This window comes from Trachypithecus francoisi, unplaced genomic scaffold (genome assembly GCF_009764315.1).
Source record: "Trachypithecus francoisi isolate TF-2019V2 unplaced genomic scaffold, Tfra_2.0 Lachesis_group18, whole genome shotgun sequence".
Lineage (NCBI taxonomy): Eukaryota > Metazoa > Chordata > Mammalia > Primates > Cercopithecidae > Trachypithecus > Trachypithecus francoisi.
Genome location: NW_022681463.1, coordinates 12,913,282 through 12,927,498, shown reverse-complemented (window position 1 = coordinate 12,927,498; position 14,217 = coordinate 12,913,282). Strand labels below are relative to the sequence as shown.

Here is a 14,217-nt window from a genome sequence, read left to right as displayed (position 1 = left end):
TTCAGTTTGCTAATAGACTTCTTGTTTTTCTGTCTTTCTGTGCATTCTCTCTCAATCTCTTTGCCAGCTCCCCTTCACCATCCAAGTCTTCACTATTGGTGTCATTCAAAGTTCTGTGTATCATTTCTTGTCTTCTCATCTAACATACTTGGTGATCTCAGCAACCCCTGTAGCTTCAATACCAGCTCAATGTAATCATCCCAAAGCTGTGTCCCCAACCTAGGCCCCTCTTCTAAGCTTCTGACATAGATACACCCAACTGCCTTCTGAAAAGCTTTACCACAGTGTCCTAAGCTGAAAGCATTATCTTCTCCATGGAAGTCCCTCCTCAGGTGCCTCCTGGAACAATCATGCTGTAATTCAAGCTTCCTTTTCACACCTACAGTCCTCTCAAATTGAATCAGTCCCCAGTACTCCCACACTCTGCCTTCTTGCAAAGTAGAAGGATAGCTTCAATCCATCCTCACTTCCTGGACCTCGCTACCTCCCACTTAAGACTACTGATTGCAACAGTCTCTTCATTCACTCTTCCCATCCTACACTCTCGACCCCTCAAATCTATCCTGCACCCTGCAGAGTGTTTTTCCTAACTGTATTAGTCTCCTATTTAAAATCCTTCTGTGGCTTCCACTTCCACCATCAGGCTCTTCTAAGTTCATTTTGATAGTTAGGGGAAGCCTACTTTGACTTCATTCTGATTTCTTCTCTAGGTTCCCTCTGGTAGCTTCCCACCCTGAGCCTACATTCACCATGTCTGGTGTATACACTTTTTGAAAGGAAAATAAATCTCAGGACCCCAAAATCACTAAGCCAAAGGGAAATGTCAAGCTGGGAACTTGCTCAGGCAAAGCTGCCTCCCATTTTATTCCTAAATAACTACAAAGATTAAAAAAGCTACATACCTCCCTCACAATTTTCCCACAAGGAAATTCCTTTTGGTACTCAAGATCTTTACCTTAAAAGAGTTCTGTTGATTTCACCCTGGCAATGTAAATTGATAGCTTACCTTCACAGGTGCGGGACAAAGGACAGAACTCAAAGTCATCCCTCCGCTCATCTAAGGCAAATGCATATCTGATTGCTTCTTCTCACCTACTGTTTATATTAAAATGTAGATTCACTGTGTCAGACTAAGATAAAAGTGACTCTTCCTCTACCCCCTCTCTCACATGTAAATTCTGTCTTCAGTGAAAGGCTGATCAAAGACTCAAAAGAATGTCACTGTTTGTCTCTTACCAATCTATGACCTGAAAGCCTCCTACCCACTGCAAGTTGTCTCGCCTTTCCAGACCAAACCAATCTACATCTTACACATATTGACTGATGTCTCATGTCTCCCTAAAAGATAAAAAACCAAGCTGTACCCCAGCCATATTGGGCACATGTCATCATCTTGAGGCCCACAAAGGATTTCCTTGTAGGCAAATTGTGAGGGAAGTATGTAGCTTTTTTATCTCCTGAGGCTGTGTCATGGGTGTGTCTTTAACCTTGGCAAAATAAATTGATTGAGTCCTATCTCAGATACTTTTGATTCACAACTTCATCAATACTGTTGAAAGTATCATTTGCACTTCCCTTTATAGAATGTGTTAAATACACACCTCTGTGCTTATTCTCTCTTTAGAGAGAAAATATTTTCCTTCCTATTTATTTGGTAAAATCTGTTCAGCCCTCAAGACCTAGCTTGAGTTACGTTATTTGTAAAAACCTCCTTGACCTCCCCTAACATCTCAGCTGCAGCTCGTCATACCCTTCTTTGTGCAATCAAGACCCATATTCTTACATATTTCGTAGCCCGTTTCACACTGTCATCGAACTATTTGCCTTTGTGACAGCCTTGAGGGAAAAAGGTATCTTTTTCACCTCTGTATTTTTGTATCTAATACCTATTACTTAAAAGGTACCCAATGAATGTTCGCTGAGTGAGGGATGAATGATGGAAGTAGCAAAATGCTGTAACAATAATGGAATAATAGACTGACATGTTTCCTAACACAGATCCCAATAAAGCATGGGCTTACACAGATCATGACAAAAAACAAATGTATTAGGCTTTGTAGGTCACATTAACTACTGTTCAATGAAATTTGCACAACCATTATATTTCACAGGTATCCCTGCACTCACAATACTGAAGGCCTCCATCTAAAGTTGCCCAGATGCTGGTGACACATTCCAAAGAATGAGTCAGTGAGATATGTCCAGACTAACAAGGTGTTGCTGTATTACTGAGGCCTCCTCCAGATGGTGATTCCTGGAAAGTTAAGTATATGGTGCTGGCTGGAAGTCTGCAGCTTTGACACATGGGAATGTTTGCCTTAGGACAGTCTAAACTCCCCATCTCGTATGACACAAGGTGTGTGAAATTGTTGCTCCAAATAACACAATCTGCCCCTCCCATGAATTCATACAAGCATGAAATATTCTGTAGAAGGAACAGAATTTTGAGTAACTCTACTCAAATTGTTAAAAAATTACAACTTGGGTCTCCACCGTAGTTTGTATCTTCATACTCTGAAAACCTTGTGCAGAATATTTTGAACATAATGTATGTGAATATATTTAAAATAATTCTTCCTTGGATTAATTTTTCTAAAAATTATGGAAACTACTCATAACAATTCAAAAAAATAATGCAATTATAGATTATCTTAGGACTAATTCAAGCCTAAGTTTTTTTCCATCTCAGGTAACAACCTATGCTATTAAAACCTCATGTGACTTTGCAGAGAGAGAGTAGCAGTTGAGTTAGCACAATGTCCTTGTCTCTCCCAGACATCAATTTAATTGCCATTTAGAAGTCACTTGCTCACAATTGTTATTTTCAGAACTTTTCACAAAATAGTTTCACTACTAATGTTAGGTCATAACAGATTTTTAAGTGGAGAATTGGAGAAAGAGAAAGAGATGAACATTTTAACAAAGGTCAAAGAAGGAGACTTAAATGATTACTTGCTGATAAGCACGTAAAACATCTCAGTTGAATGTAAAGCCAGACCCAGAAAACATCACTTCTTCCTTAATACAATTCTTTGCTCCTTACTAAGAGCAAAACTTTTTAAAACCCAACCATGCAACTTTACACAACACTGAAGAGTTCTTTGCAAGATAAGGATAACTCTGAAGCAATTACACATAAATCTAGAACTTCAGGTGTGAAACATTTGTAATTGCTTTAAAAATATAGGATTCAGAAAGTTAATGCCTGCCTCTTGCCTGACAAAATATAGTGAAGGTTCATAAGTCAATCAACCACATAGAGTACATTAAGGTTCCCCACCAAAAAGTTGTATGTTACCTAAAATCTGTCATTATTATTAATGAAAAACCTTGAAAATGTGCTAGATAAGGATCTGATGGTCTAAGAGGCAGGAATGCACCAATGCCTGAGGGCAAGATTGTGCCTCTCTACCCTCAATGCCCAAGTCCCATTGTTTACTGTCCCATTGAATCACACCACTGGGACACAACCTAATTTCCAATAGTAGGGCGTTGGTTACATAAATTATTTGATTACTTTTAATGGCATTATTATTTATACTACATAGAATTATATTCTGGATTATCCAGCAGCTGTTTTTAAAATGAGCTAATTCCTAATATACTGACATGGACTTCTGAGACTGGAAGATAATTTTAATTTATTAAGTAAAAACAAAATGTCAGAACAACATGTAAAGTATGATTTTAATCTATAAAATGCATATATATATATATACACACACACACACACACACACACACACAGAGAGATATTCACATCTGATACTTCTTAAATATCTGGAAAGTTCCATTTCACACTGTTAAAAGAGACTATCACTAGGAAGTGGTGGAGAAGCAGGGCCCAGTGTACATTCTAAATCATAAAACCTGAGCTGTTTGATTCTAACACAGGCTACTTCCATTATAATGTTTTTTTTTTTTTTTTTAATGAAAGCATCTGAGCTCTTAATCATGGTAAACTCCTCACATTCCATCAGGGACACCAGGTTGCACATCTCGAGGCTGTAGGATGTACATCATATATCTTACGTCCCTCATGGTCCTTCACGGTACAGTGTACCATGCAAGATCTCCTCCAGGAGGAAGGAACCACACCTGCATGCACACTCTAGAGCTTTCTGAAGTGGGGCCCAGAGGTCTCCTCCGGGAGAGTGTATGAGGGCACTGACAATATATCCATCAGGATACATAAAAGTTCTACCAATAGCAGTAGCCAAAGTCCAGAAATAATATTAAATATTTTAATTTAATTCTGGAGTTCTTATTCTCTGTTAAAAGGCAACTCAATGTAGCTGTTAAAACAGTATGTTCTGCAGTCAGACTGCCTAAATCCACCAGCTATTAGCTAGGGGACTTTGAGCAAATGAAGTAATTTCTCCGTGTTTCATTCCACAGCCTGTAAAATGTGGACAGTAATAATAGGGACATTGTGGGGTTTCAATGAGTTAGTACAGATGAAGTGTTTAGAATGGTGCCTGGACGATCATGTGTTCAATAAATGTCACTTTTTGCTAGTGTTCTTGTCTGGTGGGCAAGGTGTTATCACTGAAAATGGGTTCACTGATTATACTCGCTTTACAAATGTCTCAGAATAGCCACATTCACACAATAGCCCTCAAGGTCTAGCTTACTGTCCTCTATAGCAAAATGTACATATCTGTAGATATACAGGAATTATACCAGCAGCTACACACCTAACAATCGTATGGGCACAGATATCAGAAGGGAAAGATTTTTCACCAAAAGCAATCCAATTATTTCTATTTCGACCAGAGTCATTTCCAATTTGACCTCATATCAGGAAAATCTTATTTTTGATGGGCAAAATCTTGAACTTTATATTTAAAAATCTTGAACTTCATATTAAAAGTATTTACCTTTGAAAATTATCAGAGAACACAATTTTTTAAACCTTTGGTGTCCTGTAAATAATGATTGCATATAAACAGTTGATATGTGAATCATTAACAAAAATGTGTTTCATGTATATATTTTCAGGAATACATTAATTATATGAAACAAGTAATTTACCATCACTGTCTGTGACTGAGGGCCATTTTTAATTAGTGTTTGTACTTAGTAGACATTGACACCATCACAGTTATAAAGATTTTATATTCCAATATATTCCAGTGAATTTATGAGGTTCCCTAACTTACAGGCTTGGAACTACATACCGTCTTGCTAGGGGGATTGAAAACAGTTTGGTTCCAATAAACTAGCAAAGGTCGAGAGTGCAGTGAAGACTGCACAAGCTGTTAAGTCCCAGTTCACTTTATGATTTGAGGTCATCAGTTAATCTACAAGTAGTATCATGTACGTGTGTGTGTGTGTATCTGTGTGTGTGTATTCTGACCTGTCCTCCACCTGAAAACACAATATACTGTGTATTTGTTTTTACTTCCCTAACACAAAACCATTCTCTGCATGGACCACAAAATACATTTCTTAACAAAAATTAAAATAATGAAGATATTGAAAAGGATGCAGACAATAAAATTTTCTTTTTCAAATGTTTTAAATGATCATCTGAGTAACTCTATAATGAATGGAGTTAAACCCTAGAAAAATCTTCATTAGTCAGATTCTGATAAGATTTATAATCATCTGATACATGCCAGCCGCAAGGAAAATGTGCATCACCACTATTCACAATAGCGAAGACATGGAATCTACCCAAATGTCCATCAATGATAAACCAGATAAAGAAAATGTGGTACATATATACCATGGAATAGTATGCAGCCATAGAAAGGAATGAGATCATGTCCTTTGCAGGAACATGGATGGAGCTGGAAGCCACTATCCTCAGCAAACTAAAGCAGAAACAGAAAACCAAACACTGCATGTTCTCACTTATAAGTGGGAGCTGAACAATGAGAACACATTGGCACAGGGAAGGGAACAACACACACTGGGACCTGTCAGTGGGGGTGGCGGGAAGGAGATCATCGACATAAATAGCTAATGCATCCTAGGCTTAATACTTAGGTGATGGGTTGATAGACGCAGCAAACCACCATGGCACACATTTTCCTATGTAATAAACCTGCATATCCTGCACATGTATCCCAGAACTTAAAATTACATTAAATTAAAAATACGTGCTTCACATACAACAAACAAGCATATACACTATTGTTGCACCTTAATATTTCTTTCCATATTATAATTTTTAGTATATAAATTTCTGGCTACATTTTGATGATTTAATCAAAATACCATGGAAATCTGAATTCCTATACATCTTGCTAGTTTTCACTTTTGCATTTCTTTCTGTGTGACACCAGCTAAAAGGCAGCTCTTCCACCATTCGGTTTCCCTAAGGAAAAATATTATGATGAATTTGAAAACTGGTAACAGTACATCTGAAAATGTACAGTGGTTTAGTTAAAGTTACAAGCTGCTGTTCCAAATTAAAACTTCATTTTTAGCCCTTCATAGCTCAGTGAAATTCTCTTATTAAGTGAAAATCTGCATTAAGTAGAGTAGGAAAAAGAGAATTCACTTCCGTTATATGTTAACTTTCTGAAAATCTCAACATGATTCCATTGGAAAACTACTATAGTGGTTTAGAAGAGAAATCAACCAAAATCAAGTTTATGTTTAAAAAAAAAAAAAGTCCAAGGGGAAAATAAATTGCTGTGTTTACAATTTTTTTCCAAGCTCTAAAAATAGCAGAAGTTATAGATATAGTTATAGTATATAGAACAACATAGAATGAGTAGACTGGATTTTGAATAAAAATATAATTTCAACCAAAAAAATATGATGATGTATTTTAAACAAAGCTAGAGAGCTATAAATATCAGAAGTAGCTATAACACATAAAAATATGGATTCATTACTCATTTGCCCCTTCAGCCATTCTAACTTCACTTTTATTAAGCAATAATTAATACTACTTAAAGTCACTATATTTTGCACATATGCTATGTGCAAAATCCTCATGTGAAGAAGGATCAAGATCACGCCTTTTGTCAACTTGTGGTGATTTTAAAACCATGGCACAACATACAATTTCCAGATGATCTTGTTGGGAACAGTCTACGTATTTGAAAATTAGCCTACAAAATAATTAAATTACTTGCCCCAAAATGTGTGCTACTTACATCTGCTCAAAGGTAAATAAACCCACGCATGTTGATCTAGATGGCAGCATCATGATTGAAAATTTTCCCTGTCATGGATGAGGAAGAGCAGGTTAAAAAGAAATGAGAGAGCTTGCCTGTGTCCATGAAAAATTAAGGAAATAATTTTGAGACAAATAAAATAGTATCCCATGCAGTACTACTTGGTAAAATGATTACCCTTAAGAGGCAGTACAAGATGAAAACACAAACTCTCAATTAGAGTTTACATAAATCACAGGTAATACCTCCATAGTAAGTTGGGAAAAATTAGCGAGAAGAGTACAAACACCTTTTGAAGTCAATTTCAAGGAGGAAAATTACCAGACGGTCCAACTAACCATTCACATCTGTCTGAGAACACTTCTTCTTAGATGGACTTTTACCTTCAGTCAGAATACAATTCTTATATTCTCATGTCTTAACCAAGTATACAGTTCCCACTGTATACTCCATTCTAAACGCTGGACAGTACACATACATGTGCGCGCACACACACACACCACACACACACAAACACACGAGCCACAAATTGCCAAGCAAAGAAGGCCATAAATTACAAAGCAAAGAAGGGATTAGATTGCTGTTTCATTTGAAGGTAATTCTAAAATATCTCCCAGTGAAATTATATCCTTGTCTAAATTGGAGAACTTTAAAAAAACAAGAGCGTGTCTTAAGATCTCCAAACAGAAATTACTAAGCAAATAGTATCTCAGTGTCTTGATCGTAAATTTAAAAGTTATATAACACAGCAATATTAATTGATATGCTCTTTTTTGAGCATCTCATTTCAAGACAGACCATCAAATCAGAGCGGTTTCAAAGAAAAGCAAATGTCACCATCAACAACACGTCAGAGGCTCAGCACTCTTCACCTGGATTTGTCTGTGGTCCAGGAGAGGAGGTGAGCCAAGAACAGGCAGAATATTGTTCACCTGAAGGGCATCACGTTGGAAAAGACAGCATGGAGAAGAACGGAAGTTAACCTGGCATCAAAGCCTGCTGCCCAAAATGTTGAAAGCATTCGGGTGCCAAAATGTCTTAGGAACTGGTGCCTGAGATGTAGACTGGCCATGGGGATTTTAGGCCTCAGACTCCAGCCACGCTGTGTATTGGCTGTGAATTTTCTCTCGTAGCACACCTCCAGGACAGTACTATAGGAATTTGTAACAGAATCCACTTCCAGAAATGCTGTTCTGTTTTCCCTGAGTGTTTCCTGCACCGTTTGCCACTCCATCATTTGCCTTCCCTGTAAATGCTGTTGTTCTTCAGTTCCATGGTTTCAGCTATGAATTCATGTGGGATTCATTTCCAAAATTTTATCTTTACCTTTGAACACTATTTTGAATTCTAGACCCTTAAAACAACTTCAGATTTCACATCTTCCAAACTGAACCCATTGGATGTCTTCCTTGTATTCATTAGGTTACGATTTTAACTGACATAACAGAGAACCTAATAGCCTTTGCTTGAACAAGATAGGACTTTTTTTTTTTTTTTTAATCATCTCTCAGATAACAGTGTGGACGTGAAAAGCAGTCTAGGGCTGACATGGTGGTTTCATGGTGTCAGTGGCCCAGTCTCCTTCAGTCTTCATTGTCTCTTGGTATCATGTCCTCTTCTCCATTTCCACGGCCACTGCCTTGGTTCAGGACTTCATCTTCTTATTTGAAGTATTGTCGTGCCCTTCTTTCTGGGGCCACTGCTGCTGGCAGTGTCCTCACTACTGCCAGACACTGATGTGATCTGTTTGTTCCAGAAGACTCTAAATTCATTGCCATGATAGTCCAGGCCCTTATAAATATGGCCTGGGTCAAACCGTTTCATCTCCATTTCTAGCCACTCCCTACCACTAGGTCACCCTTTTCCAAATACTTTACAAGCTTTCATTCCCTCATGATTTTGCTAGGACTGTACTTTCCTCCTCACCCCTATTTGATCCTTTTTCTGGCTCATTATTATTCAAGCCTATGTCGAGTATTATCTCATTTACTAAATGTTATCTCCTCTATGGGCTCTTCTAACTTCTCTCCACCAAACTGAATTCAGTAAATGTTTAATGAGCATAATTCAAGATAAGGAATAGAGATATTGAGATAAATAAAAGTGAATCTGCTCTAAGAGGTTAAATATTTAGCAGAGGAGATGGAAACTTTACTCATTATAATACCTTATCAACAGGATAAGTGCAATATGAACAGAATGATATGGGGGAAGTTAATCTTGCCTGCAGGCAAAATCAGCTGTTTACCTCTATGTATAATAGCACTTCGTTGACACAGCACAGATTTTATTCAATAAATCTGTGTCTCTCTTTCTCATAAAAATTATGAGTTTAGTGAGAACAGAACCCATGGTCCTCACACTACTATTTTATCCAATGCCTAAAGAAGAAAGAAAAAGGATTTTATTTTGATATTCATTTCTAAAGTCCATACAAGTATAGAAAAAAACTCAAATTTTAAATAACAATTTTGCAGGGTAAAATTTTCAAAATCAGATTAAAATAATACTGAATTATCGTTTTCTAATCATATTATGAAGGGAAAAAACTTACATGTTAATTAAATTCACATGGAAAAGATTACTTTATTGAAGTGTTGAAAAAGAGAATGATTTACTTTCTATAGGTAAAAACTCATTAAAAATAGTGAGCATGTTAAGAATATTAAACCATTAAGGCATAAAAACTGACTTGACTTTAATAATATTTCATTGCAGTAACAGGAAGTATAATACAATTTATTGTTTTAAGAGAGATATACATATGAAAGAAAAATAAGTAACAAAGAAATCAAAATGTACAGTAATTTTGCACCAATCACAGTTAAAATTAACACACTCCAAAATTCAAATTGAATGGTTCATCGACTTAACATTTAGATCAGTTAATTGTGACCTCCAGTTATTAGAGTTACTAATTTATTTATAGAGAAAACATACTCTCATTCACTGATTTAGAAAGAAAATATTCATTTGGGATGGCATTAATTTCCTCATTTTGCAAGGAAAAGAAAGTGATTCTGGGAGAGGTTGAGCAAGTTTTTGTATTTCACATGGTCAACTGGGAAATCAGAAATAGGACTCCAGCCTATTTGGATGAGATAAGAAGTGTTAAAAGAGCTTTGTAAACTGTAAAGTGCTCTAAAAATGTAGGCGTGGTACATGCTCAATTAGAACACTATGTGTTCCAGTACACCGCCACTGCATTCTGTTAGAAAAGGCTCTTTTCCCATAGCAGGATTCTGCCATTAAGATTAATGTTTATTATTATTATGCCACAAGGGGAAAAAAAGGCATTTCTTGAACCGGAGAAAATATATTATTCTTTAATTCTTTAATGTGATGTCTCCATCATCTGCCTGTGACCGCTGTCGGGAGCTCTTTATTTGTCCTGTTGCCACTCTGAATAGTTCGATTGATTTCTTCTCTATCTGCTTCCACAAATGTATAGGCAAGATTCTTTACCTTCATGTCTAACATTAAACAGAGAGATATCTCCATTTTTCAGGGGAATGGAACTCAATGTCCTGCAGGATCCTGTCAAGTGTCTTTCAACGGATCTTTTCCTGAAGAAAGGTCTTGACTATTATTTTGTTGCATTTGAATATCTCAACCCCAAAACACACTTTCATCTTCCTTGTTTGCACCTGAGATGGAGACAGAGCTAAGCTAACAATTTTAGATCATTTGGATACCCAGGTACGTGGTTGTGGATCTGAAGGAAATTGTGTTATTGCTACTTTTTTATTATAAGGAAGATGCTGTAAGTGCCACTGGATTTTGCACTAAACTTTTTAAGTCAATTTCAACAGGAGAAATGTGCACATCTGTATTAATGCAATGCAATGATTTCCTTAGTGAACACTCAAATGATCAAAAGCAGTTGTGCTGTAAAATATGTTTCTGGGCACCATGTTTGAGGTTTAAAGCAACCAGGATGCTTTAGCATGACACTACTTTCATGCCGATTTGTTTTCATGGTTTTGAAATTAGTATAACAAGCCACAACCTCATGGTGGACTCAATTCAGCCTTAGAAGGATGCTCACATATTCACAGTAACTCCAACAGTAGTGGAGTTCTTCTAGAGACTGAGTTTGTTCAGGCAGTTTCAAATTCCAGCCCTCCCACTTTAGCTCTTCACTATTTCATGCTTAAGAATATTTCCTATTTACTACACTTGAGAAAAAACGAATTATGGCAATTGAAGGACTTCTCAATAGACATTTCTATATATTGCCAAGTAAACCCAACAATACTTATGAAGTGTAAACAGATCTGACTTTAGATTACAAAATGGCAGAGACACCTTGATGACAAAGTCTAAGCGAGTTTTCAACAAAAGGCATCCACCCTTCACTGGCACCATCCACAGCACCGCAGCCAGTGGTCAGAAACCACTGTCTCTCTGAACTTCTCCATTCGATTCCTCTGCAGTTGAGCATCAGCATGCAACAGAGCACAAGAACAACTGTCTATGGGAGAAATGTCCAAAAAACTGGAAAGCACATGCAAATGGGCGAGCTGCGAAACTATTGCTTAGTCATAACATCCATGTGGCCTAAACTGTTCAGTCCGACCTGCTTTCCTGAGTAGGATGCAGAGTTAGCCTAGCCCCAAGTAAGATTTTTCCCTTAAAAATTTACCTAACTTCCAACAGTCTTGCTCTTTTCTGTCCTGCAATCAGGACTCTTGACACAACTAGGTCTCTCCATTGTGGGAATGTACTTTTCCATGATCTAATGTTTCAGCAGGACCATCCCTCTCATTTCGTCATCCTTTTGGTCCCTTGAGCCAGGCAGTCACTAGGGAGAAACAAAGTTCTTAAGCTCTATCGAGTCACAGCCCCTTTGAGAATCTCAAAGTCTGGGTCCTCTAACCGGAAAAATCCACAGACACACACAGCCTATACATGACAGGATAGCACAGCATGGATCCTAGAGGGCCACGCCCAGACCTCCAGTTGAAGAATCCATGGAAATAGAAAGATCTGAAGTCAAAACCCCTAGATTCCAATTTTGGCTTTATCCTCGACTAACTATGAAACCTTTAAAAAAATCAATTAAAATTCTTTGAGCCAGTTTCTTCATTTACAAAACGGTGACAGTAATTCCTGCTGCAGCCACCTCTCCGGATTCTACTCATAAAAATTATTATGTATATCAAAAGTTTGTAATTATATTTCCCCATGCTTGTTAAAGTATGACTTTTCATTAGAAACTTTTGCATTATCTTTGATTCTTTGTTTTGCTTCGTCCACTATAATCTGTTAGATGTTCCTGCAGGGAATCTCTCATTAGTTCTCACTGTCTGACTCACCTTGCTAAGGTCCCCACGTCTGAATTTCAGTCTCCACTTCCTTGGGGATCTCCTACTTCCAACCTGTTTATGTATATGTGTGTGTGTGTGTGTGTGTGTGTGTGTGTGTGTGTAGTTATAATTACAGTTACAGTTTTTTTATATAGAGTTATATGTGGAAATGTATATGTGTCTATATTTTTGTATATGTAGACCTACAAAATGTGTATGTGTGAATATAATATATAGTCACTATTACCCTGAATTGGCTATATTTCTATGAGACAGCCATATTTCCAACAATAATACGTTGTTTGATCTAAACAATGTTCTCTCCACTGTCATTTGCCCAACTGTTAAAAAGTAAGCTAAGATAGAAAGTTCAGAGTGTATATATGGGAAGTGTTTGTTAATGGGGGTAGGGGGCAAATGGGCATCAACAGTTAGTGAAAAGGTTTTCATTAAGAACATTTTATCTCACCCAACACAAGGTTTTTAAAACAGTGATATTAAGAGAATGTTAAATCAAATAGAAATTGTATCCTGCTGCCTTTCACTGGAGTTCATAGACTACTGACTCGTACCCAGTGTTCCCCTCCTGGTACCCTGGGAAACACAAGATTCCCCAGCTTAAAGATAATCTCAGAAAGATTATACAACATTAAAGAGTAAATCATGTGTGATTGAAAAACTTAAATGCACAGTATATTATAACATGTTGTACCAGTACCAGTGGTCAAGATGCTGAATTATAATATTCCTTAAAATCATTCTATTTGTAAACATAACCTGTTCTTTGATGAATAATCTAAGACTACTCACATGAAATGCAGAGACGTGGTATTCAGGACATAAGGAAGCCTGCGACCTGCACATGGACGTGGCGCTCCCATGGTGGCTTCCGGTCCGGCACTGCGGAAGCCCCCCTTTACACCATTATTCTCTCCTGCCTCAGCAGCAAGCACCGACTGAAACACTGACAACCTGCTTGCATAAAAAGCAAGCAGTCACTTCCGGATTCTGTCTTCCTCCTGGCAGTAAAATCTTACTAAAAATGCACTTGGCTTGTTCTTTCTCAAAACTTCACGATGTAATTTAAACTATAAAATAATCTCAAGCAGGTAATATCTTACAACGGAAAAATACACATTTGATGGAAAGTAAACTTTAAAAATTCTCCCTTCTGAACTAGATCAGAGTATATCATTTTTTAGTATAGACCTTCACACAGAGCTTGCCTAGAACTACAAGATTAAAGTAAATAATAAGATGTATTCAGCTAAAATTGAATAACATTGTGTGGCAATTACTTTCTCATTTAGCTGACTTTAAAACTCACCATTAAAAGTAGGAATTGTCTCAGAGTTGCAGGAAAAACACAAAGAAATAATCCAAAAAGGTTTATATTGTTATCTATTGCCACATAATAAATTACCCCAAAACTTAGCTTCTTAAAATGGCAGTAAGCATTTATCACCTCACACAATGTCTGTGGGTCAAGCATTATTTGGGAGCAGCTTAGTTGAGTGGTTCTAGCCCAGGGTCTCTCATGAGTTTGCTGTCAAGATGTTGGCCTAAGCTCAGCCATCTGAAGGCTGACCTGGGTTGACTCACCCACTTCCGAGATGGCCCACTCTCATGGATGGCAAATTGGTCCTGGGTGTTGGCAGCAGGTCTCAGTTCCTTGCCACATGGGGGCTCCCTGGGGCTGCTCTAGTGTCCCCACCTGATGGCAGCTGGCTTTCCCCAGAGCAAGTGATCCAACACATGAAAACACCACTGTCT

General features: G+C 37.4%; 1 protein-coding gene across 2 annotated transcripts in view; it reads right to left on the bottom strand.

Annotated features, from left to right (window-relative positions):
• The window catches only part of FGF14 (fibroblast growth factor 14), a 692,204-nt gene that overhangs the window by 644,645 nt on the left and 33,342 nt on the right, over positions 1 to 14,217 (bottom strand). Inside the window, exon 1 of one of the 2 annotated variants that reach the window (XM_033177336.1) lies at positions 14,047 to 14,167. The exons of the other annotated variant lie outside the window; for it this stretch is intronic. The gene's annotated coding sequence lies outside the window, so the exon portion shown is untranslated. Of the gene's footprint in view, positions 1 to 14,046; positions 14,168 to 14,217 lie in introns of those variants that run through there. 2 annotated transcript variants of the gene reach the window in all.